A 27711-nucleotide genomic window follows, 5' to 3' on the forward strand; every position below is an offset into this window, starting at 1 on the left:
TAGTAGTAATGGTCACAATTTTTTAACAAAGTAATATAATATATTTAAAATTTTAGATTAGAAAAGTTTTGGTATTGGAGTACTTCATTTTAATATTGGCTGAAAATTATACACATATTTCTTTAGTTGAAAGACTAGCGTAAAGGTTATAATTATTCTAAAGATATATATAATATGTCTATTTGTGGACAGGAAATGAAATATATCAAATTATTTCCAATATTAATCTTTTTATAAATTTATTTTATTGATAATTTTATTTTTCTCAAAATTAAAACAATTTTTTATGCCAAATTGTACAATTTCAATCAGGCGGAAAATGTTCCCACGAGACATTCTGCGTTCTGTAGGTCAGGTTTTTTAGATTATGATTTAAATTATGCAATAGTGATTTAAATAGTTTGGGTCTAGAGTTTCATACGTTGATTTTATTTTTATCACCTGGAAATCTGTCATTATTCTTCTTCTTCTCATGCCGGAGGTTGGCGACCATCACTCGAAACTGGGCCATTCTGATGAGCATTGCTGCATCTCGTATTCCAATCCGCTGTCGGAGATTTCTGAGCTGTAGAAGGGCATATTTTCTCAGTGGAGAACTGCTAACCACTGTTCTTAGTCAACTAGATCTATGTCACAAATTCAAACCTTATTTAGCTATTTTAGATGTCGATATTATCTGCATGTTTCTCACGTTCGATAAACATTCCTGATCCATAAAATATGGTAGTCTCGTTAATCAAAAGATGTCATTGATAATCTTCTGTATAGTAGGTTGTGCTTAAAGAAAACACAAATGTTAAAACAGTATACACTATTAAAAAACCGAAAATAAAACTTTATTTTATTGGCTGATTTAGTAACAAATATTATAGGTTTATTATACCAGTTCTGGAACTACAAATCTCATATATATGTTACTGCAGATTTATGTATTAATGTGACAATATAATGTTTAGATGTTTAGAAACCAAAATAGCTTTGTCACAAATTTATCCCCTATAGATGAGTGGTAGATCTTCTCTAACCTCAATCAATTTTTAAATTATTCGACAAAATGTAATAAATTGTGAGCGTAATATATCTACATACTATGAATTATTAAAAATACAATCTGCAGATTTTTTCATTAACGAGATTAACCCAATTTTATATATTATATGATTACTATTTATCTAATAAATTAATGTACTGAATATTCCTATACAAGTCACAAAATACATATGATTTTATATGAAGTTAACGTATGGTTAAGTTATCAAATGTCACAATAATTTAGTTGAGTAACTTATCTTGTTTTAAGGCCTTATAGATTGAGGTTTATCGATGAATACTGTTGTAAGCTTCCAATTAAATAATTTGTATATTTCTGGTCTTATAATAAAATGTCAAGTAGCGAATAAACTAACGAATTTGTAAATAAACTGTCTTACATATTCCTAAATTGTGTTTTCATTTCAATCAATTAGAAAATGGTTATACCGCCAACCGCGCGGCGGCGCTCCCCCTCGCTTCTCCCCTGCAGAACTACGCAACTATTTGTTTTTTAACACTTTTTTTAAAAAAATGTTCGTTCTAAATATTTTTTAAATATTAATACGTCGTCTTGCCCATACTGACCATCGTGGTCTCAGATGTGACAGGCTTTAAAGAACACCCTGTATATGTACGGAATAGACACATAGATCGAGCGTGGTAGTTAGGTACGCCCATCACTTCTCTGTCACAAAAATAACAATGAAATAAAAAAAGGCCAGTTATAAAAATAAACTTTATTAAACAATTAACATTTTCGTAGTTGTACATACATACATATATTACAAGGTGTAAAATAAATTAATAAAATCAATTTACAACACATTATAGATAACAAACGACACATTAATATTGACTTCACATAATTGTGACGTTTTGTACTCTGTATTACAAATAACAACATCCCCAAGGAAAAATTATAACTCCTTTATGTAAATCCTCCAATCAAGTAGTATTTGTCCGTTAGTTAGAAAATTTACAAATAAAGGTAATAATCAAAATATAAAAAGATACTTTGAACCTAATATATCTCAATAGAGCCGGATCTACCATAGATTCTGTTGGCACAAATAACCAGACACTCGCTTACAAGGGAGGGGAGAATATTAATTTACAAACAGTAAGCGACGGGGCGCTAGATCCCATTTGATGGGGGCTGTTTTTAAAGGACATATTTACATCACTGAATGATTTATTTCATAGTGTATATGATTAGTAAATATCTAAAAAACATGGCCAAAATCTCCCAGAATATAATATGGCTGTGTTCAGGTATCCGAACAGGTGGATAAACATGGCGTCATATGGCATGCATACTACTCGTGTTATGCCCAACAGTCAAGTTTGCAGTCAGAACTTAACCTTTCTTCTTCGTTTTTTAATGGCCTTTTCACCAGAACTTAACCTTTGTCAAACCTGCACGTCTATTTTCTCTGCGCTCCATTGTTTATAAACTTTTCGTTGCATTAAAAAAAAGTTTAGTGTTTTAGTGAAAATTTCAAAAATGGAAATTTAAGTACAAGGTATGCTTACAATAAATATTTATTTTTTTTAACATTATTTTATATTATACCTATCCTTTTTTCATATACAAACACAACCGCAAAAGGGTGTGCAACTTCTGTATTTTTTTACGTAAATTAGTGATTTTAAATATGTTTTACTCATTTCTACTAAACAAAAACTGTTTTATTATAGCCTGACTCTTCATTTAACATTCCTTTAAGAACAAGTATGCCCGAGTATACACTTTTTTTGCGACATTTGTACCTTATTTTTAAATTTTAAAGATTCTGAAACTCGGATTGACCATAACTCATAACTCGAAAATACCTTCATGAATTAATCAAAGGAAGTTCAGAAAGATTTTTTGACCAAAAGCTTAAATGTTTTGATGAAAAAATTGTTTAGATAATGAAATGTCCAACTGAGCTGGTTGGTGCTTTACGCAGCGAACTGAAGAGTTTTAAGATTGTTCACAAGCCCAAATGGCTTTTGTGTAACCGCGCGGAAGACGTTTTTTAGAAAAACATTTACAATGGCTGAATACTGACATTTAGGCCGAGCAAAGAATTCGGATTATCGAGTGATCGCTCAAAACGCCGTAAAACAATGGAACTTAGAGAAGTGCAGCTGCTATGACGTATGCAGCACAGATGAGTCATCGAGCTGCAGGAAAAATTGATACAGCGAAAATGATTACGAAGAAATTACAAAATCTCCGAGCAGAGCAACGAAATTTCGCAAAGCAATCACCTGTTAAAATATTATTACTAGCAAGCATTCACCATCAGAAGCTTTGGCAATATTCGTCGAAGCCGATTTAACAACTAAGCAATCAAAGTAATACAAAGTAAGAAGCAAATAAAAATATCTATCCTTGTTACGCAGTTATACAAACGGTGAAACAAGAGTGTTATCCCAAAAAAGAAGCCATACTCATCACTGAAACCTGCGCTGAGGTAAGGCTTCAAGAGCTGCTTGATCACACGGCCTTCACCGGAAGATTGTGTCAATATTTAAAAAAAGTCTTCAAGAAAAGAAGGAAAAAGAAGAAAATATTTAATAGAAACATGCGCGGAACAGGAGAAAAATAAATTCGAGCTTATATATAAATGTATTTTAGTACAACAATACCATTTAAAATAAAAATACAAAAAATTGACTTTGAACAAATAATAACAGAAACATATTGTAAAGATATCACAAAAGGTATATATTTTTAATTCAAATAATATTAGAGATTCAATTTACGATAACTGAAATATTGGAGAAACATCACAAAAAATTGATTGATTTTTAGTAAAAAATAGAGATTCAAATGGATATTAATTTATTGGCAATATTCCTGTTGAAATTCTATTGTAATTAGATAATTAATTATATTTCCATTTACGTACATGTCTTAATTGCCCTATTACAATGACATTAGATTTTGTACACTTCCACATCCATTATGCACCTTCTGACAGGCATCTTCATAATCAGCGCCAAGACAAATATCGTGTACAAAACAGAATTAATAAAAGTATGAATGCATCATGGCATAGCCAATATAATTGTCTGTACGTTTTATTTCTAATCATTGCGAAGAAAACAGTATGAATGAGAGCTTCGGGGAGGCAATTACAATCGGGAGATATGGAAGCCATAATATCTTCATAATAACAGTATAGCTCGTCAGAGGTTCTCTTCCGCTTATTCTCGATCAGTTCTGCCGATTGGTTGTGATAGTAGTGCAGCATTCATCGATCCGAACAAAATCTTAAATACAATATCTGACCTGTTAAATCACTTAAAAGAAAAGTTAGATGACGCATGGCAAAATAATAAATTTCATAGAAGATCAACTAAACTAAACTAAAGGAAAATCCTCTGTTTGAAACACATTTAAAAGGGGCATCGCGTTCGTTGTCGTTTTGACAGTTTTGCCGTTGTTGAAAACCGTTAATAATCGAAATAATAAGGTGCGAATCCAAGATTTTATGTGCAATTAGGTTGGTATCCTATCAACAAAATGCAATTAATGTTGAGTACAGCGTGTATAAGGAAACGTTATCTCCATACGATTTCATAACCTCGCCGAGTTGTGTTTAGAATGTTGACGGTTAACAGTAGAAGTGAGTCGAAGGCACAGTTCGCCGGTGTTTCGCCGAGTTTTCTCGCATTGTTTTGTTGTGTTTAAAAGGAGTAAATATGGACCCGATCCAAGAAGTGGAGGAAGAGATTTCAGAAGCAATGGGAATATTACGAAGGCAACAAATATTAAAACCCAGAGTTGATTACACGGAGATTCTTAATGATCTTAACTTTCGATCAAGATTTCGTTTGACCAGGGAAGCCGTCAAACGAAATCTCGCATCTCGCATCACACTGTCGAGTGCGCGCCATCGTCCAGTTCAGTCCACCGTGGTGTCGTGCGCAGTGTTGCACAACATGGCTGTAATGATGAACGACCCACACTTTGCATATGAAAGAAACGAAGAGTTTGAAATGGTTGATGAATTACAAAATAATTATCCGGATAATAATACTTTCTACATGCCCCAGCCATCGGAGTCGGCAGATTTTGATGTGCTCATCTTGGTACGGTTGGTAAAGTTCACGATTGTACCTACTTCGCCGAGCTCCATTTTCGCATATGGGTCCATAGATACGTCTGAGGATCTTCCTCTCGAATACATCCAGTCTTAGTTCGTTTTCGTCAAAATTGAGAAGGACGATGCAACAAAGACCCAAATCCAAATCGAACTATAAGTTCACGAAAAAGAAGCAAATCATTTTTCAACTTTCTGGCAGGCACCAACCCCAAAGTAAAAATATTATCTTTTGGCTGTGGTAAAAACCGACCGTTACCAAAAGTCCCCGACCAAAGTACATATTACTCACGCCGGTTGTATATTTATAACTTGACAATAGTTGTAGGTGATTCCCGTGCAGATCTGACAAAAGAAAATGTATTTTCTTACGTATGGGCCGAAGATGTTCATGCGAAGGGATCAAACGAACTATCTAGTACACTGTATCACTCATTACAAAACAATATAGATTTCACTGGTGCAGAGGTACTCCGACCAACGGCTGATGGATGTTCTGGACAAAATAAGAACTCCACCATGATAGGAATGATTTCCAAATGATTCAGCGGTAGTGCACCGAGGTCACTAAAAAGGGTGGAACTCATTTTCCCCGTGACGGGACATTCATTTATACCCCCCGACAGAGTATTTGGTGTTGCTGAAGAAGACATCAAGAAGAAAAATACCATCGTACAACCGAATGAGTATGTTGATTTAATAAAAAAACATGCAACTGTTTTTCATCCGGAGGACGTTGAAGTATGTGATCGGAAGACAGCGAGCCAACAAATCCACAAGGGGGACCCGGGCTTTCCATTTCAAAATAATGTCTCGCAAGAGCCCATTGCCGCTGTGGAGCAGTCACGAGAGCGTCTGCAAAGGGCTGCGCAGGAAATAACCGAGGCCGGATATGCGCGTAAGATCAAACGATCGTTCATCAGACGGTGTAGAACATATATCAGAGTACGTGGTGGATACTTTGAACACCTACTGTAAATGTTTCTTCAATAAATTAATATTATTTAACAAATCTTTGCTTTTTACTTTGGTTTTCTCACAAAATTGCAAATTCTTGGAATTCTACGGTTGTTAAAATAATATTTTTAGGTGAATTTCAACTAATGAAGTAAATTTTATTATTACTTGTAATGTGAACAATTTTACCTTAACGCACTTTAATAGCTATAAAAAGCTGGAAACACAGGGTGATATACTACTTTAGAATCTCAATGAAACAGACAATTTATTTTTAAACTGGGCACTCGGGTGGCCGTACATTTTTTTTGACCACGAGAGGTTCAACTTTAAAAAATATATTGCAAAACATGAAACTTTAAGCTAAATAGTTTTCTTACAAAAAAAGTAAACTAGCGGTGTATAAATAGTACCTTACATTCGAAAGCACACCTATCCCAGATTACTATCCAAAAAAGAATTGAGAAAATTCCTTTATTTGCAATCTTGGCACAGAAAAGAGTGACGAAGGGTGTTCAACATTTTCATACAATTTCTAAAAAGGTCGATCAACTCGAAAACTGAGACTTTTACTGGGCATATATTTTTATTTTCTGGACCATCACGGTGTCCCCCTATCTATAGGTATAAGGTTATCCATTCATTACACAACACCCATTTAATACCAGGTCAATGTGATTTAGTTCATGATGAACCTCTTAAAAGTAGTAAAAAAAACACTAAGAGATACCTAATTTTATAGTTGAATATCTACAAATCGTGTATTTTTTAAGTATCAATGTAAAATAAATCTACGAGTCCTATTTTTTAACACATATTTGAGCCAAGATCTGCACGTCATTAACTGTCAATTTCAACTTTTAGTGCGTACTATTAATTCGTTGTCGCTTGTGTTATTGTATCAATTTGTTTCGCTACCCTCTTTCACATTAAGCTCGCCTTTCTTTTTCTGAAAATAGTAATTTTCAATAAGGTTAGACAAAATAAGGATAACCGAAATTATTTGTAAAATTTTAATGACCGCTAATGTAATATATTTTCATGGACTCTATAATTATATTATATTATGTGGTAGATAAGCATGTCTCGGAGTCAAGACCAGATCGGTACACTGTTTAACCTGTATGCGGATTATCAGTGCCTCTGTGCGGTAAAAAATAGCTTATACCATAATAAGCACGCTCGCCGGGAGAACCTTGATAAGATGGTCGCCGGCCTCGAGGAGATTCGCCCGTCAGAAATAGCGAAAAAATTTGTATCTCTCCGAACATCATGCGTATCGGAGAAGCGTAAACACGAGCAATCAGTACGCAGCGGTGCTGGTGCTGAAGATGTAAGTATTTCAGTAGCGTTTCTCGGATGGTCTTCCACCGAGATATTTCTCTGATTAATCTTTGCATTGTTATTCACATAAAACAATTAAGTAATATTATGACATGTTTATTATGGATTTATCATTCATCCCTGTGGTATTATTAAAAAAATGACATTTTTGGATGACTACTGTTCCGGACGCGTAGTGTAAATGAATAAAATATTTATAATGTAACTGTATAAAATATAATAAAATAAACTAGCTAGAATCCCCGGTATATGTACGACTGAGCGCTAGGCTTCCAATAAAGATAAATTAAGCCCTAGAAAGGGCCACTGTATTGTAATCATCATGTTGCACGCGTCGCGGCTGCCGATTAAATAGCCCGTACAGGCGCTAGGCGCCCGTATTTACGCCACCTGCCGCCGGCAGCATGTAGCGAGTGGTGGGGGTGAGCTACCCCCACCACTCCAAGGCAGCCGGAGCGGGTGGGACGGCTGACTCACGGAGCCCGACGCGCATCGCTTTATAAAGTGTGTATTTCGGCATAATAAATCAGTTGAGTTTCTAACTCCAGACAGATAACGAGTGTTTCATTGAGTTTTCCGATCTGTTCGCCCTCCTGCACTTCGCTCCGCTCTGCCAGCTGACTGCCTTTGCCTCTCTACACCACCGGGACCGGGTGGAAAGTCCTTTTCAGGGCTATTGAGGTTGACTTGCGGTCGGCGCAGTTGTGCCCCTACCTCCCGACTTTGTCTTTGAGTCTGTCTGGGAGGGTGGCTTCTCGTTTACGCCGGAAAGCCCGACTGCGGCAGACGCGGGTGACAAACCAGCGCACACACGTGGTGACGCGTACGTTACAACCACCTTACCACTAGGAAGTCATTTTCAAACATGGATTCCCAACAGTTTTGCAGTAGCCTCGACACGGGTTGTGTCCAGTGAGGTGTCATGTAACACCGCGAGTTCGACATTTTTTTCAAAAGTGACTTTTTGATACCATTCGATTCGTTATCTTTTTCTCCACAAACGTGCATACTTAGAATGTCAAATATTTGTATAAATCGTCATTTTTAAGGGCAAAATGTAACACCGCGTATGTTGTCTGCACTGCAACACCGCGAATGTGTCATGGCGGCCATAGTGTATTCACAGAGTTTTTTCATTGTAAATTGTGTTTAGGTCTCCAATTTAACGGTAATTAAAAATAAATAGTAATTATTAGTACTTATATAAATATTTATTATTTATAAGTATAATTATAGTGTAGTATTATGTACACAATGTGAAATTCTGTGACATTTATATTTTTATTATCTTTAAATCCTTAGAACCAATCATAGTTTTAAAGGAAAAAAAATTGTTTCTTTATGGTTGACCTAATATTATTTAGATGCCAAAAATGTGCAAATCCGCAAATGTGCAATTATTTGGCTTAAAAAAAATGACATAACCGCGAACGTGAACGTAACAATTACAATACCCGAATAATAAACAAATGAGTTTAGAAAATCCGAAAGTAATAAGATTTTGGAAGAAGTAAACAATTTATTTCCAACTATTTGTAATTATAGAGATACTGAAATTACTATTAAACATTAACTTTTGTCGACGGAAAAGTCTGCAACGCCTTGACTGAAAATCTATCAACACAAAAATGTTGCATATGTGGTGCTACTTCTAAGCTGATAACGATGAATCTGGGCACTTTGAAAGTAACAAAGAACATTTTGGATTTGGTTTATCCACTCTCCATGCGTGGATTCGTTGTTTCGAATGTTTTATACATATTAATTATCGTTTGAATGTTAAAAAATGTCAGATTAGAGACGATGAATACAAAGCAAACGTTAAACAGCAAACCGGTGAAAGCCGGCAACAATTTAAACGCGAAATGGGTCTCATTGTAGATAAACCAAAACCAGGATTTGATTCTTCAAGTAGATGTTACGACCATTAGGAATTTCGATATTCTTTTAAGGACATTGTCTTCTGGTTTTGAAATAAATGCCGTTGAATCTAACAACCTTTGTGTTGAAACTAGAAAATTAAACACAAGTCTCTATTCTTAGTATTGCATGCCAGCTACTGTACATAAAATATTGGTTCATAGTACAGAAGTAATTCGAAGCGCACTCCTTCCTATTGGGCAACTTTCGGAAGAAGCCCAAGAGGCTCGGAACAAAGACTGCCGAAGGCTTCGAGAGCGTAACACCAGAGAATTTTTACGTATTGTTACTAATAGAGACTTGTTGTCCATGTTGCTTGTAACATCTGATCCGTTTATCAACAGCCTAAGAGAAGTTCCCAGAAAAAGGGCGGACAAGTTACCTGCTGAGGTTTTAAAATTAATTGTAGCTCCTACTATAGAACTGCAACGTGAATCATTTCTAACTAATTTTACTTGTAATGACAACGTTTCGCACTCCGAAGAAGAAAATACAAGAGTACTTCGATACCTTCGAAGCTATTTCATATTTTCTCGTGTCTTCGCGTCTTTCTTGAATCGTGTCTTCCAAGACTTAAGCTGACGAATACCACTACTTTCTACAGGTCTTCGAAAGACTGATCAAATTTCAACATTGCAGCATATCAGTAACCGTTGGAGTCACGTACTACATCCATTGGAGCCACCAGCAGCCATAAGCAGCCGTGCTCATCTCCAGTGCCTGTTTCACCCCAGTTTTAGGTACGCTGACGTTAAAGACCGATGCTGGAAAAACGCGATGGACACTAACAAAGTGTACACCGCAGATGAAATTAAACAAATCGCGCCCAGATATCGCGGGAAAGCGGAGAACTTCCGACTCGAAAGAGTAAAGAAAGGATCCCGCCCCCAGACATCCAAAGGAAAGCGAGCTGAGACTCTGCCGCCGCCCACATCAATGGACAAAGCGATACAGAAGATACCTCAGAAAAACAATTCGATGTGGGAGGACTCTATCTTCAGGATAGATACCTCTTGCAGAGAATTGGACGTGACACAGACAGTGTCACCTTCATTTGTTCGGACCACAGATGTGACAGGATACCCTGCTATATCATTAACAAACGTGAATTTTGAGGAAAGAGAGAGGGAAAATACACCCATCTCATCCCCTATAGCGCGGTCCTCACTTCAACTTAAACGTTCTGTTGCAGAGTCGGTTCCTTCAAATTTGAACCGCACCTCATAAGTATCGAGGTCTACGTCGTAGCGCATAGAAATTTTATTAAAAGTTTATGTCTATGGTACTGTTTGTCTATAGAAAGCTGTCTTCTCCACAGATACGAGTGCAAGTTATCAGTTGTCATTCATCGCAGCGTGTCGATTAGAGCTCTAGACAATTTTCAGCAATCGCGTTGTTTTGTAATATATTAATATGTCAGGAAGGAAATTGTTGTTGCCCCAAATATACCAGATGTGCATGAAAACATTGAATCAGAAATCGTAAAAGCAGATTTTGTTACTTTGAGTACAGACGGGTGGACATCTATATCAACCGAAGGATACATTGCGGTTACTGCTCATTTTATATCTGATGAGGGGGTAATGCGTTCTTGCTTGCTCGAGTGCTTCAAGTATGATGATAGGCATACCTCGATAAATCTTCAAACAGAACTTAAACGGGTAGCTTCCGAGTGGAACATTACGCCATTGTTACTGACAATGCGCCTAATATGACTGCAGCCGTACGCCTAACAGGTTGGAATCATTTGCCGTGCTTCGCCCATACAATCAATTTAGTAGTTCAAAGTGGTATAAAATGTATACACAATATACAGAAAAAAATTAAGTCGGTAGTGGAATATTTTCACAGTACTACCCGAGCTGCTGGCAAACTCAAATCAGTGCAGATGCAAATGAATAAAGACTAACTCTCTCAAATTAAAGAACGACGTTATTACGAGATGGAATTCCACTTATTATATGTTTCAGGGAATATGCGAAATTCAAGAGCCCGTAGAAGCGGCGCTCGGACTACTTCATACCCCATTGAAACGCTTTCGTCAGAAGAATGGGTAGTAGTGAGAGAATTGTGTACAATTTTAATGTTCCAGTCTTCGTCTTTTAACAGTAATTTGTTATTTTGCATTCAAACAATTAAATGACGAAACACGAGCATGGTTTATATGATTTTACAAATTTACTTAAGCAATATTACCTTTAAAATTAGCGCAGTTTTGTGGCATATTAGATTGTTTTTTTTTTTCTTCCTTGGCTATATCTTCTTCAGTAAATAAAGTCGGCGTTGCTCCAGGAAGTAGCCCACAGTTTCTCTCAATGAACTTTGTCTGAAAATGTCATCGACATACGCGAAATGCACAGCGAATTCTACTATGTGATAATGTGTCTAATTTTTACAATACCCCCAAAAATAATAAAGATAAGTAGCAATCAACTATTATGATTTCTGCCTATTGTTGGTCCTTTTTATCTATAGTCACTCTCCGGTTGCATTTGAATAATATATTTTGTTGCATTGAAATAATAGTTTTTCAGACCGCAGATTCAATTGTAACTTCACACCTCAATCTAATAAAATAATCCAAGCATATAAAAAATGCAGGTCAGCAATTAAAAGGTATCAGCGGAAGGCTATTTCTTTCAGGGATAGGTTAAAGACAGCGACAAAACTAAGTCAATCTTCATATTCTGATAAATTCACTAAAAATCTCTGTAAGGATGTAAAAACTTTTATGTGGTTGCAAATAAAGTTCTCCAAAACTACCAAGATTGGCAGGCGGTTTTCTGTTGATGAGAAAAATTTGTCCCTTGCGTTGTTGAAAAGCTCGCCTGAGGGTTACAAACTCTTACAGAATATTTTCGCATTGCCTTCAAGACGAACCTTATATAGGTTTCTTGAAGGATTGAATTTCCGAACAGGAATAAATGCAAACATAACAGCATTTGAAAAAAATGCTATTGGCTCTTGGCCTACCCATGACAGAATATGTAGCATAGTGTTTGACGGGGTTCGCTGTCACCATATCTATCTTTTGGTGTGGAAAATGAAGGACTCCAAGGGCAAGGTCGATTTTGGAATTGAGAAAAAAGCCAGGTTCGTTATTTTTAAATATTTAGTATGGCAAACAAATTATTTAGTTCCATTTTTAATGTCATAATTTTGAAAATACAACATTTTTTCTTATATCAGATTTGCGGACCATGCACTGGTTTTTATAATAAGAGGGATTACAGGCTCTTGGCGTCAACCGATTGCTTACCATTTCTGTGAAGGGACAACTCCTGCCATTCAGTTAGTTAAATGTATTTGGGAAGTGTACGCTGCTGTTTCAAACACTGGTCTTATTATTATGGCCAGTATATGTGACCAAGGTGCAACGAATGTTGGAGCACCTAAATATTTAAGAGAATAAACACAAAATATGAGAAGTGTGAAAGATTATGGTGGTAATTATTTTTAATATATGTATTATTAATAAAAAAACTTTGTAAAAAAAATAAATGCCGATTCAATTAATGAAAAACTTTGCATTTATATGCCAATCATGAGTTTAACATTAGTTAGAAAACAAGTTTCTGGTATTCAGAATTACCCATCAGATTTAAATATAAACTTACAACGGTTTGTATTTACACATAATGATGGGTGATGAATTCTGAATACCTAAGACTTGTATTCTAACTAATATTAAACTCGTGTGTGGTGTATAAATACAAAGTGTTTTTTATTTAAAAGTTATTCTACAAACTAAATTCTAAAACAGTAGATGGAATTATTTTTATTTCCATAGTTTATAAATGCAAAATTTCATTCAGATTTTCTTGAAATTTGGTTTCAGATGAAACTTTTTTTTAAATATGTGGTCATAAAGTTTTTACTATTTATGACCCCCCCCCATTTGATAAAGGGGTTAAGAAATAATTTTCTCAATATAAATATGTCAACTGAGGGTAAAATTTCAAGTTGGTATGATTTGATTTTTGTTTATGAACAGGACGCAAGGATTGGAGATGTTAGGTTATTGAAATCAATACACGATGAACACATTATGCCTGATAAAATCCGAAAAATGAAAGTCAGCAACTGCGTCAAAGTGTTCAGTGAAAGGATGGTTTCTGCTCTTCGTTTTGCTGCAGAATTTGGTATGTATCTAAATGTACGGTATGAGATCAAAATATTCAAAAAATATATTTAGTCTTTAAAAAATACTTGTCTTTTTCTATTTCAGTGTCATCACCGAAAAAATAAAGTTTGTTAGCCACCAGTGATGTCGTCTTATTATTCGACAAACTCTTCGACAGTACAAATGGTGCTACCAACTTTTCCAAAGGTAAAATGAGATAAATTGTTACAACGCAGTCTGTACACCATGCATTTTGAATTGATGCATTAACAAATTGAAGAAAATGAAATTTTTGAATTCAGGAAGAGAGAGGATTGTACCCAGTGGCGTGCGTTCCATATGAGCACATCAGCAATGCCTACCCTACTAGAATTTTATTAATACAATAACAAAAAATAATATAAAATATATGAGTTCGTATATTTTATAAATATAATTCGGTTAAGTCGTGTTTCATTCTGATCGGCGCACCGCTAACGGCAGAGGCACAAACTAAAAATGCCTATTTTTTCATTTAGTTGTTGTATACATGATCAATGCGTATGTGTGTGGGTTATTTTTCAGTTGTAATTACGCGTGTATGTGTTAGTTTTTAGACTGTGCTTATTTTAGAAATTACAAACAAACACGTTACTGACATCCAGCGTTTTTTTCAATTATTATTTTACAAAAGACAGTCAAATATTAAATGTCAGATAAATAACCTCATATTGATTTCTTTTTTTACATTCGAGAATAAAGTAAATGTTTATTTTATTTATGAAAAAATTTAAATGGAGTTTTGTGAAAATTGTGATAGTAACGGAAATGTGTGTTTAATCGTTTTAAGAAAAAACGCGTTTTCTCGGTTATCGTTTATGGACAAAAAACTTATTATTTGGAAAGGAAGACGCACTCCGAAATTAAATTTGATTAAATTCAGTGTTAAATATTATGAAGAGTTTAACTGGCTCACTGGGTGTGTACATACATACTATTTTCAAACTTAAAATCAGTATGGAATGACATTGGTTACATTGATTTAAGTAACTTCACGAATGCCTCTAAAAACACGATATGTCTGGAAATCATCTAGAATCCTCTATGAAATTTCTTACATTCGATAAAAATCATATTGAAAAAGGTTGAAATAATAATTTAAAATTAGACATTGAACGACATAACGCTAAAGTAGATGAAAACAGAAGCATTTTTCAACGAATTATAGATATTGTTTGTTTTTTGGTACTTATTGATTTGCTAGCTAAGTATGAAGGTATTTTAGAAAATCATCTGCAAATATCTAGTAGTTCATTTACGGGATTGTCAAATAAGAGTCCAAAATTATTTAATTTCGAGTGTAGCAACCGTAATAAATGAAAATATGAAAAAAAAACAAATAAAAGAAACAGATTTCGTGGCAATAACGATTGATGAAACTCCAGACGTAAGCGGTCGCGAACAATTAGTAATTATTTTAGGATGTTTCCATAACTCTGAAATAGTTGATCGGTTTATAAAATATATTGATGTCAGTTCCGATCGTACAGCAAAAACGCCGAGTTCTCTCGTGTTGCAAGTTCTAAATGAATATGATTGTATACCAAAATTAATTTCCCAGACATATGATGGCGCAGCTGTGTTAGCTTCTGAAAAAAGCGGTGTTCAATCTATTATTAAAAAACATTGCCGACTAGCTTTATTCGTTTGGTGTTCAGCGCATGTTCTAAACCTAATTCTTTGTAAATCTCGCTTACGGATTGGTGAAACTAAACGATTTTTCAACGCAATAAAGTCCATGGCCAACTTTTTTCATTGCAGTACCAAAAGATTAGCTCAATATAATCAATTAGCAGATGTCAAAAAATTGCCCCGCATCGCTGAAACCAGATGGACATTTCGTTCTCGTACAGTGAACGTAATCTTTAAAGAAAAAAATCATTTAACCGATTTTTTCGAAAGACATAATTGAAAATGTTGATATATGGGATGGTGAAGCTTTATCACAAGCATTTGAACATAATTTGAATTTAATTTCCTTTTAAATATATTTCATCAGATATTCGCGCAAACAGACATTCTTTACAATATAATTCAAAACAAAACCTCTGATATTGCGTGAAAAAAAATAAAAGAATTCAAATCGTTAATGGAAAATTTTAGATCTAGTTTTGAAAATACATGTTACCAGGTTGAGGAAATATGTGGTCAGCCCGAATGAAAGCGAAATATTGACAATGTAAAAACTCACTACAAACGTATACATACTGAAATCATTGACAATATCCTCAGCGAATCCCGCGACCGCTGCTGTAATAATTTTTTTTAATTGTTTTTTTAATTACTATCATGTGAAAATTTTTATATAATAATGAATTTCCCGATACATTGGTTGATAATTTAGTACATACTTATAATTCATATTGGAACGCACCGATCTGATGGAACGATTGAATACTTTGCTCCTCTGACCTGTATCACCATCTCGTCCCGTCTCTTTCACAAATGTCACCATCTATAGAAAGAAAGCACGGACGGCCTATATAAGGACATTGTGATTCTACAAGTCAGAGTGCCAGTGCTTCTTGGCGAGTTAACATCGAACGCTTTACGCCCAGTGAGCTGGACTATTGCCTGAAGATTTTACTTCTGAAGACTTCTTAAAATACGCCCAGGGTGCTGGACTATTGAGCCTGATAAAGACAATAAAAACTTGTGTGCAAATTCACATTATAAATTTTCCTTTTAAAATAAAGACATTCTTACGTCAAAATATTTTTTTTTTTTTCTCATTTGAAATAAGAACTTTTTGTGTTACAATATAAATTTAATCTGGAACGACTTAGAAATGAGTTGAAGTGCATTTACAAATCGCTAGAATTTAAAACTCTAGGCGTTTAAGAAATTATTGAACATATTTCTGAAAATAATTTTCTTTTTTTTTTCCTCAAGTTTTACAGTTAATAGTCACTATTCCTGCGACTAAACGATCTTTTTCGTCTTTAAAACGGATACACGCATATTTACGGAACACACAAGGTCAACAGCGTCTTTCCGAACATTCCATGATTTCGATAGAAAAGGAACTCATTTTGGATTTAAAGCTTTCTAAAACTTATGATGATGTTATAAAAGCATATTTAACAAAAGATAGGCGCGTAGATTTGATATACAAATAAGTTCAAAAACGGGCTTTATTATCTTAAGATTGTAAACAAAGTTATCGGCCTTTGTCAAGGCCACTTCGGGTATCCAATACTTGGCTTGTAATATTTATTTATTTATATATTTATTTATTCACACTCTTTATCAAAATACAATTCCATATTCACTTTGCCCAGCTAACAAGGGTACATACCCCGTTCCAAGCTAGGCAATTACATTTTAATATATTATAATACTTAACAAATTAATATAGAGCACAGACAAACAAAATATAAACTTATTCGGATACACATTTTGATTCATATACATACAGACATACACATATATACACACATATATATAAATATACACATATATACACATGTACATACACACACACGTACATACACACACACGTACATACACCCATGGGCATACACATACATACATTCATAAACACATAGACAATTTATTTATGCGAAACTTCATGGTTGTCATCTATAAATAAATATTATATAAATTTAGCATTTATTTGGATATTAGACGTGGCTTAAGTAATTTCAACAATAACTACAAGTCAACAATATAACGATTCAAACTAATGTGACGAGTGAAGGAAACTGTTTGGTAAGATTCACTACTTATATAAAACATACTTTTTTCTCTCAAAGGTTTTCATGGACTCTGGGCAGACTTGCATCAGGCTGGTTATAAAAAAACTAGTCACGCGACGTCTTAACCAAGATCCATTGGAAAACTTTTTCAACGCAATTAGAACGTACAATGGAAGGAATGTGAATACAACATGCAGAGACTTTATCAACACTTTTAAGTCTGCACTTAATAGTATTTTTTGTCGTCACACTCTCCGACATTTAACTGTGAAGATGATAGAGGGCGCATGATACTAAACCTAAAAGAGTTTCTAAGTTTCTCTCGTGATTTTTGATTTCTCTCTACATTACTTTCAGAACCCGAGCTCAATAATGAATCAAGGATGTCATTATCCAGTTTGTTGATAGTAGAATGCAACAGCATTACTGTGCGTGATGCATCTGTTTTACGCTCTCAACAGGAGAGAAGTAAAGTTGGAGCCCATGGATATTGTAATGGCCATCGGTTCGAATTCGTCACGGCAGTGACATCTGTTGAGAAAAGATGAAGTCAACCGAAAAGGACAACGTATTTGATAAGTTAATCAAATACGTAGTTTTAATGGGCGTCGATAGATGGCTCGCCTGGTCTTCCGTCACTGCACACGGGCGGAAATACGTTAAAAATTATCATTTGCAAATTTCGCCATATTGGGCACGCCACTGGGTTTTTGTAATCTCCTTTTAAATCTTCGAAATAATCGCGAAGGTGTTAAAATTCAGAGTCAACAGTTAATCCATCTCCTAGGAAGTGACCAGGAAGACGAATTGGATGCAGACCAGGACTTCGGGATTGCCCAGGTCAGTTGTATTCAATTTTCTTTGACGGATTACCTGTCGGTTGGGTTCGAACTGTTGGCCATTATTATATAAATTAACTTTTGATTGTTACTTAAGAATCGAAACTGCAAAACAAGAAACATGTATAGCTTGTGAATGACATAACATTATACAGATATACTGCTGGTTGGATTTGTCGTAGATTGTTAAGTGACAATAACTGTGTGGCCTGCAAACAATCCCTTACTCAGTCAGAAGCTTCAATTCATCACAAATATGTATTGTTGAGAGAGAGAACTGGTTTTTATTTAAAATTAGCATACAAAAGCCTTCTGAATTTATTTACAAGGTGTATTGAAATTATTAATGGGTATTTAAATAATCCGAATAATCTCATTCAATCAAATATCCATAAAAACTTTCAGTATATAATAGAGGAAAATTTAAATTTTGAGTGGTTATGTCCAAACCATATAAATGTAATAAAAGTAAAACTCGTAAAGCTAATTGTTAAATTACAACTATTTCATTGGACACAGGAAATAAATAAAATATTGTCATTGTAAATGTTATACAAAAATTGGCTGTTGTAAAAAGCAAAAGGTATTAAATCATTAATTTGTATTTTGGTATCTGTTATTTATTTACTCCTGCATACATCCTACAGAAGGTTTTTATCGCATATTTTTAAATAAACAATTCTTATTGACCTATTTATTATTGCAAATTAAATATGTTGTCTTTTTATAGCCAACATACAGTATTTCAATTTAAATGTGGACTTTCTTTGTATAGCTAGCATACAGTATTTCATTTAAAATATGGACTTTCTTTGTATAACTAGCATACAGAATTTCATTTAAAATGTGGACTTTCTTTGTATGGCAAGCATACAGTTTTTCTTTTAAATATGGACTTTACTTTATTTGTTCAGTACACAAAATATTACATTTTTGCTTTCAATGTACAATAAGTAGATATTATTTTAAGTAGCATCAAGCTGTTACAACATATTGTGAGATAAGAGCTATTTTTTGCATGTTTCTTATTTTTTCAATTTTGCTGAATTTTATAAAGAGACAAATGATATTATTTAACCATTTTGTAATATTTTCTTCTTTAGATGCTGTCTCCTCTGCAGTGGTTGGCGATCATTATAGCTATTGCCGCCTTGTTGGTTGCAGCCCTTAGCGGTGATTTGGTACTTGTTCCGCACTGCTACCTCAGATTTCGGACCCAGGAAACCCTTCGACGATCCCGTCCTCTTTTTCCCTTTTACCATTAATTGTAGAAACTTATTTTTCTCCTCTCGTTACATGACCAAGTATTGTATCTTTCTAGTTTTTATACAGCCAAGTAACTCTAGATCCAGGACTTGAGTTTTGACAGCTGTAATTGTCAGTTGGTGTAGCGTTTAGCTCCAGTAATTTTGCCATATTAGTGTGTTTTTGAGATTGTTTTTAAAGTTTTTTAATGATTGCTGGTAAAGGAGTACTTCCCAGATAAGCCAAATCCATCTTTATTTTATTATTTTGATCTTAATTTCAGTTTGCAAATTTCATACTACTGAAATTTTCAGTTTCAGTAGTAAATTGCAACAATAATTTCTTTTGTTTTTTTTCTATTTTTAAATAATTTAGTTTTGTGAGAATATGGAGAGGTTAAAAACGCGATGTAAGAAACCTCCCGATATCCCTTCTACATCTTGATCTAACGCTTCATTATCCTCTTCCCCAATTTTACCAAATAAAATAAGAAAACCGTGCAAAAATGATTCTGTCAAAAATGCCATATGTATCAACTGTTCAGGAAATCGATTAGCCACAAACAGAATCTGTTTAGAATACCTAAGACAAAATATCATCAAAAAGAACATGACCGAGCAAAATATTTCTTATCGTGGAGCTGCTAAATCCACATTTAGCAAGGGAAAATCATACGCTGATGTTGCAAAGTCTCCCTCTTCTTCACAATCCAGCAATACCCGACAACAACTTTATCATCCACAATCTTCGTCATATAATAAGACAGTTTTTAAAGAATCCGCTCCAAGGTCATTGTTTCTTCCTAACATTAGTAAAACAACTGTCGATAAATTAAAGTCCTATTAATTTTTACCATACACAAATTCTCCCGGTGGTTGTGCTCTTCAGACCGGTAATAAAGAGGCCGGTTTTGTAACATCTGATCATTTATCACATCTACTATCACAATTAATCGTACTTATTACTTCAATTATTGAAACCCCCCATCGAAAACCGTACAACGCTGCCAAAACCATTTCCAATTCAACTCTCCAAAATCACGATGCCTCACAAAACTCCAATCTCATCTAATATTATAATCTCTCCTTCTCTACCTTCCTACTCTCATCTTAACGAGATGGAGTCAAAATTATCTATTTTACAGTGGAATTGCCGCAGCGCTATTTCGAATAAGACAGACTTATGCTACCTTTTAAAATAATGTAAAATAGATATGGCTGCTTATCTGAAACCTGGTTCAAGCCAGTATACAACTTTGTCATTCCAGGTTATATTTGCCTGCGCGATGACCGACCCGATGGTAGAGGAACAGCCCTTCTCATTAAAAGCCATCTTCCTTTTTCTTTTTGAATTTTTTTTTGAATTTATGTAGTAGAGCCGTCAGCGTCATTCATAAGAAATACATGTTATATGGTAAATTAAACTACGTTTGTTTACAATTTCGTTGAACGCTATAAAAATAACTTCTATAATATCTAGGTATCAACTATATAATATATTAAATACATTTATAATTTAAAATTAATAACCCGCCCGTTAATGTTAGTAATGGGAAAACTAATTAGTGTTGTGCTATTTTATTGAGTAATTTAATCTCAGTGATTCATTTAATTTCACGGTGATTATTTTATTTATTTGAATTAATCCGTTAAATTCAATAAATTTGAAAGTTATTCATCATCATCATCATGGGCACTGAAAGAAAATTGAGGCTTATAAATGGACGGAAGGCGCAATGTTTTCAACGAATCCAAACAATATACGATCTGACATTACAATTATCTGAAGAACAGCGACTGAACCGACCGTGTGCACATGTGATTTCTCATATTTTCACTGCGATCGCAAAAAGATATTTTGCCATCAATAAGTATTAAATCTACTGTGTGTATAATTCGTCAAGTGCCCCTCCTTCCTTCCTGACAGCAATGTTGGATCAGATCCTGACTGCTCCTGAGGTGCCAGAACCCAGAAAAAGGTAGGAATAGCAATCATTGTATTTAGGGTTCTGTAGTAAAGTGAACAAAGGATAACGCATCCAACGAATCAGCAATTTTCGAGCGTGCATTGCTAACGGGCAAGTGGCGCGACCATTTTTTGGCATAAATTTAATATAAAAAAGGTTTTTTTTATATTTCTCTACTAAAAATAATAAGCTTCTGTCCGTGTTTCATTTTTTTTATTTTCCAGATATAAAGCAAAAAATTTACCTTCACCACCTACATGTGGCCACGAAACTAAAATTTCATGTCATTTTTTCCAAAATGTCTGATAAAATAATACAAGATAACTGGCTTCTTAAGTTTTGCAGGCCAATAGCTGTATCAAGGAAAAGGCCAGTAAATAGTACAAAGAGAGATAAAGACTTTCAAACCAAATATTATGTAAGAAAGGCCAACAAAAATGTATGTCAAAAAACTTTTCTACGCATTTTAGGGATTAAAAAATATAGAATAGAAAAAATAACAAAACAACATTTTGTAAGTGGAGTCTTTTACCGAAAAAAGGGGCAGTGATCGCTGTAGTCACAAATTTTCCGATAAAGTAAATAATGTCGAAGCATTTATTAGTACCTTTCAAGTAACTGAAAGACACTTTTGCAGAGGCTACAAAAGGAAGGCAATACTTACCGGCAGAATTGAGTAGTAATAAGATGAGTTCTGAAGAGTTAAAAGTTAACTTTTCTTAAATAATAAATGTTCGCCAAAATTTTCGGATATTGCCAGTAACATTATTTTCTCTGATGTTATAATCAAAGTAGGTAACCCCCAAATGTATTTATCAAAGTCAGCAAAATCCAAAGTAGCACAAGGATTGCAAATGTAGCACAAGGATTGATTGCCTCGGAGAATTCATGTAATATAAAAAATGCCAAGTCCACGGCAAAATTAATTCATTTAATTTATAAATGATGGAGAGCTGTGAATGTAAAGACTCCTTTTGAGGGTGTTCGTCTATGGGATAACTGAAGTAATCCTTTAACTGTGGATGGTGAAAACTTTAAATTTTAAGAATTGTTTTTATATTGGTTGGACAATTGGGAAACTGCTCAGTACCGCGATTGCATATGTTTTTCGATGTGCTTAAAAAGTCTCGAAGCATTTGAGCGATCACGATGAATGTTATTAACTTATCTCGGTCACATGGCCAAACACGGATACAATTCATTAGAAGTTCTGGTTACATTATTTTTCCTCATCCACATACCATTATGAGAATTTGTTCTATTACAAGTCTAATAATAGAACAATGAAGTCAACATTTTCTCTCACATACACAACAAAAATATATCTTTGATAATAGATGAAATCCACATAAAACCCTATTTAGATTATAAAGGGGGTAATATTGCAGGTTCAGCTTTCAATACTGAGAATTTAGCTCATTCTGCCTTTGCTTTCATGATTCGGAGCCTTTTATCACCATTTAAAGAAGTTGCACACATATTGCCGGTAATAACTATAAATGCTGTGCAGTTGCACAAATTTGTAAAATCTGCAGTAGTTAGACTAGAGAAAATAGGCTTCAATGTTTTGTGTATCGTAACTGATAACAATCCTATAAATAAACCTAGTACGTCACAGTTCAAAACTCCCCAAGGTTTCAGTATTGTTTATAAAAATCTTGTCCATCCACACAAGCGGTGTTTGGAGGGGAGGGGCGCCATTTGCTCAATACTTTGTTCAAAACCATGTGAACTTAAATTTCCCAATGTTATGAAACAGAACAAAAAAATTTGGACATTTTGTAACAGTCGGTCTTTTATTCCATTTTCAAACCCATGCGTCAGCCGCGCGCCACCCTGTTTTATATAAAATTCAAACTGATAGCTTAGAATATAGATTCGGACGATATAGAACGTTAGCAGGTAGTCAGTATTTAATATCATTACAACAGCTATGAGGTTGAAAGTGAACTTCGACAACAAATTTATCTTCCAAAATTAACTCTTAATGCATCAAACTATGGATCAGTAGCTGTAGAGTTCGATGATAACTACTCATTTGAAAACATTTTTAGTAAAAATCTAGAAAAGAACCTAAATATTTTCAATTTAAAATGTTCAGAATTAGATTTATAGAAATTCTGTCAGATTTAACAAACATTTCAGGATATTGAGCACGAGCAGCTAATTGAAATGTGAGAACTGTTTCGATAATAATGTTTAAGATAACGAATTAGAAAGTCACGGTAATGTTTGGCTCAATAGAACCTTAGATTGGGGTGGTTTGTTATATCCGCACCCTGATATTTTAATTATTTAATAAGAAATTGACAATATTTTTTTTTACCAATTTTTAATCATTTCACTAAAAATATTTTTATATTTTTACAAACAATATTATGTAATCTGTTAATATGATTTAAAAACAGCATGTTAAAATTATTTTATGTGTTAATAAAAAAAAAACGAAAATAGAATTTTGAATTTGCATAAAATAACATTAAATAATTTTCCTCTAAATGTTGGGAAACTTTATTTATACGGTATCACTTTTTTTTCTATGGCATCACTAAAAACAACTGTCATATGGATCGCGGTTTTTTGAACCATCTTTTTTTATAAGTTTAAATATTTATACTGTTATGTTTTAAACATCGCAATTTAATAAAACTTTATTGTTTCTAAACGTTTGTCAACTGTGTATCATGATTTGTACAAGTCAATATGACTTTTTTATTCAAATGAAAACTAAGACTGACCCTAAAGGAAGACACTTAAACAGAAAGGTCCATTACATTGCACCTGCATTGAATTTAGATTAAGACAATAATTTATCCTTTATTAGTTGTTTACCTATTTTTATTCTTTATTCGCGTGGCAGACGCCAGTGGCGCGCGGGTCGCGGCATCATTACCACGACGTAATTTTGGCATTTTCGACACATCAAATGAATTTTTAAGCGTAAAACCGGGGTTATGAAAAATATGAAAAAACGTTAATGAGGAATTCCACTGTTTTCTAATAATTTTTTTTCTATTAGCGTACTATTTAACTAAGCAAGAATATTTTTTTTTTAAATTTGTGCGTTATTTATAAAGATATGATTTTTTAAAGTTACATTTATCAAATACCGCGCCAAATGACTGTAATCAGTGTGTCACTTTTCAGTAGTGACGTCGTGAAACGGTTAGCGTTCTTACATTCACTGACCTGACAAGAATCTATGGAATATTGCTTTGATTACTTCATTTAGTTGATCGTAATTTCCTCATTTCTCTATGTTATGGTTGTTTTTACGAACGTTTCGATTAAGAAAAACCTAGAAAGTTGACATAATCTCTGGTTGAAATGTCAAATTATACAAATTATACTCTTTTTTTCCTGTGGTCAAAACGTTCCTTACAAGGTGCGGGGGGCTTTAAAGCGGAAACCGGAAATACTACACGTAGATATAAGGAGTGACGTCATTATTTACGATTTTAAAATGAATACTATTTTTAAGATTTATTATTTATTTTTCTTTCGTTTTTGAGATATTTCATCCTACTCCAAAATTTTTAAATATTCACGTGTACACGAAAACATTTTTAAAATTTAATTCCGGGTTGGGCTGGAATTCCTCATTGGGGGGAATATTTGCATGAGAATGTATGAAGAAAAATGTCTCCTGAACATTTCAGTGTAAAAAGCGGGAAAACGTAAAATCGAAGAACATAAAAACGAGGTTTTACTGTATTTGTGAAATAATTCTGATTATATTTTGTGTCAATTACTATAATACTTTATGTACTTCTTAACCAAATATTGTAAGGGCGTTTATTAAATAAAACAAATAAATTTGGTATGTAATAATTTTGTAAAACACTTTTTAAAACTTTAGACGCACTTGAATCTACCATGATGCATTAATACCTTTATTCTTGTACAAGCGATGGTTAAAGAAGGAAAATCAAATCAGAAATACTTAGTACAGTAAACTCTCCAGAAAGGTGTTCCAATGTAATCAGGTCAGGCAATGCTGTCCGAAACATAAGCGAGAAAGACTTAAAATTCTATCTGATTCTTCGTGAGAGGACACATTTACTGCGATGGTTTACTGTACAAAACAAGGTTATTACAAATATTAGGCTAACAAACTTATCTGTAGAACCAAATAATATGGAACGGCTGCAGACATTCTGTCCAATTCTTTACCATCTTATAAGTCCACAATATCAAGTTTATTTGTAGCTGCTCGTCAAACTATTATTGACAATTCAATTTCATAAATTAAAAAATTCTATGACCTACTAAAAACAGCCAGACCGCTTTCATACAAAAAACTGTATTTATCACCTTCTGAAAATGGTATCGATCACAAAAACGGCATTATCAATTTGCAGAAAACACTTACAGCACTAGAAAAATCTTAAGGTTCTTTGAAAATCATCAAAACTTCTCAAATACAATATTTATATTCTTGTTTGTAATATAAATATTACAAACAATAATATAAATATTGCATTTTAGTATTGGCAAATACGTATTTCATATTTACATTTTTTTTTTTTTTTTTTTCGCAGTAATATATGCTTGCTTGTTTATTAATTTAACTTAAATTTGTCTTTCTTGCTTACCGTAACACTTTATTTACTGTGTTTGCTTTGCAGAATTTATTTCATAAGCTTATATCTTTGCATTTTTTGTATATATGCTTACTGTTTTTTCTTGCATACCTTTGTTATTATTGTTTTTTTTTTACTTTGTAAAACTTTTTATTATATCCTTTCTAACTAATTTCACATATTTTTTATGTATATTCTGTGTTTATTATTTAAAATGTTAGCATGTATTTTATTTTTATTTTTGGAAATGCGTTTTGGGCTTAATGAAAAAAAAATAATTTTTTTTAAAAACTAGTGTATTCATTGTTTATCATTTGTCAAAGTCAAAAACATTACGACTGTTGTGTAGATTTGATTATTTCCTATTTTCACAAAGGTGCTATTATCCCAGCTCCACTTTTCTATGGCTGGCTGCTTTCTGCATGATTACATTAAATTATTCTGCATTTTCAAAAAAAAATACACTACCTTTTAAAAAACATGACTAAAATGCCGTTTTTATGGGTGGTCCAAAGTTACATTGATATTTGGATAACTTTAAATAGTATTTTTATGATTTTGCGCAGAAGCTGAGTGTGATTTTCTGAACAATAAACAATTTATAGTCCTGAAAATGTAACATGATTAGAATGACAGTTGTCAGAAAAAGTGACGACATAACTTTGTAGTAATGTCAAAGGAGTTATTTATATTGACACGCGATAAATCATTTGTATCTGGCGTGTTCATTTATTTTTTTAATACAATGCTTGAAACATAAATCAACATTAATATATAAAATCATTGAGTTTTTCTACTGACATTTCTTGGTGGAACTGCATTCTAATTATAATAATAAAAATACTTTATAGTTTTATTCCACTTTTATTTATAATTATTTTATAAATTTTTACCAGTGACCGTGTTTCGTCGTGACCGACATCATCAGACTGGTGGGAGACTAAACAAATTTCTATGTTATATACAAGTGCAAGCAGAGGTTGTAAATCATTTAAATTCTTTTATTTACATAATTATATAAAATCATGATTTACAACCCCTGCTTGCACTTGTATATAACATAGAAATTTGTTTAGTCTCCCACCAGTCTGACGATGTCGGTCACGACAAAACCTGGTCACAGGTAAAAATTTATAAAATAATTATAAATAAAAGTGGAATAAAATTATAAAGTATTTTTATTATTATAATATAAAATCATCTTTAAAACTAAAAGAAACCTAATTATTAACCTGTTAACCGGGGGATTCTGTTTTAAATTACGCAACATATGACGGGCGCGAACTTCTTCACTAGGGCGTGTCAGTACGTCACGCCCGGTGAACATAATTTCATATTATTTTTTTTTTTATTTATTCTCAAAATAAATGAAAAGACTATGAAATATATTTTCTCGTGTATTTATATATAAAGCACAAAGGAAAATACGAAATTACAATGAAAATAAAATAATACCATAAAAAAAATTGGAACATCGAAAAAAAAATTGAAATTTTACAAAGATTACGATTTTTTTATTTATTTATTTTGATTCACAATAAAAAATATAAAAAGGTAACAATTACAGAACAATAAACCAAAGCACACAAATAAAACAGAAATATTGAAAAATTAAAATACATAAAAATTCAAAACTCAACTTCAGTGTGATATTTTTTAAAACAAATGTTGATACATAGTGGTACCTTACAATCCGGACACCAGTATGTAGATTCTTTCCTGATACCTTTTTTGTAGCAAACTCGGCATTTTCTGGATTTAGTTTTTCCTGCATCGCTTTTCATTTGTTCTGGAAAATGCCTTTCAACTAAGCGTGCTGGTTTAGGTGTAGCTGCTTGTTGTTGTCTTTGGGTGGGTTTTCACAATGT

General features: G+C 33.4%; 1 protein-coding gene across 1 annotated transcript in view; it reads right to left on the reverse strand.

Moving 5' to 3' along the window:
- Nucleotides 1-27711, reverse strand: part of LOC148281381 (uncharacterized) — a 41133-nt gene that overhangs the window by 2789 nt on the left and 10633 nt on the right. The gene's annotated exons all lie outside the window — the stretch shown is intronic.

This window comes from Micrasema longulum, unplaced genomic scaffold (genome assembly GCF_059751315.1).
Source record: "Micrasema longulum isolate JH-2025_06_02 unplaced genomic scaffold, ASM5975131v1 h1tg000469l, whole genome shotgun sequence".
Classification (NCBI taxonomy): domain Eukaryota; kingdom Metazoa; phylum Arthropoda; class Insecta; order Trichoptera; family Brachycentridae; genus Micrasema; species Micrasema longulum.